Source organism: Hipposideros armiger, unplaced genomic scaffold, assembly GCF_001890085.2.
Source record: "Hipposideros armiger isolate ML-2016 unplaced genomic scaffold, ASM189008v1 scaffold_884, whole genome shotgun sequence".
In the NCBI taxonomy this organism is placed as follows: Eukaryota; Metazoa; Chordata; class Mammalia; order Chiroptera; family Hipposideridae; genus Hipposideros; species Hipposideros armiger.
Window position 1 is genome coordinate 302,590 of NW_017732234.1, and position 716 is coordinate 303,305.

A 716-nucleotide genomic window follows, 5' to 3' on the forward strand; every position below is an offset into this window, starting at 1 on the left:
TTCAAGAGAATAATGCTCAACAATAAAGAGGAACAAATTAGTGATAGAACAATATGTTAATCTTTAAAAATTATGCTGAGTAAAAGAAACTAAATATGAAAGAATACACAGTATATAATTCTATTTATATGCAACAGGCAAAATTAACTATAATGACAGATAATAGATCAGTAGTTACCTGGGGCCAAGCATTGAAATGACTGAAAAGAGACTGAAGAAACTTTCCAGAGTGATGAAAATTTTCTATATACCAATTGTGGTTGCAATTACAGAGGTGTAGTTTTTTTTTTTAATAAAACCTCATTTTAAGTATATAAATTAAACCTCATGCTTTTTTTTTTTTTAAAATCACATACCTCAAAGTGGTACATTCAGATTCAAGGACTTCACAGACCCCACGAATTCTTTCAACATATCTCCTAAATATCTTTGACTGCTAGTCTGGGTAATAAAGTCAAAAGTACAGTAGAAAACATTGTGCTAGATTTTGAAGGGCAACAGTAAGTTCATATTTGCTCTAAAAGAGAGTAAGGAGGCATAAATAATTTGCATAGAATCAAAATGTACACAGAATTTTTGTGTTCATTGCTTGTATAGACTTGTGTCCAAAAAAAAATATTCTGGAGTTTTTTTGTTTTTTTTTTTTTAAAGATTTTTATTGGGGAATTGGGGGGATGGGAACAATGCTGGGGAATTGGGGGAAGGGGAACAGACAA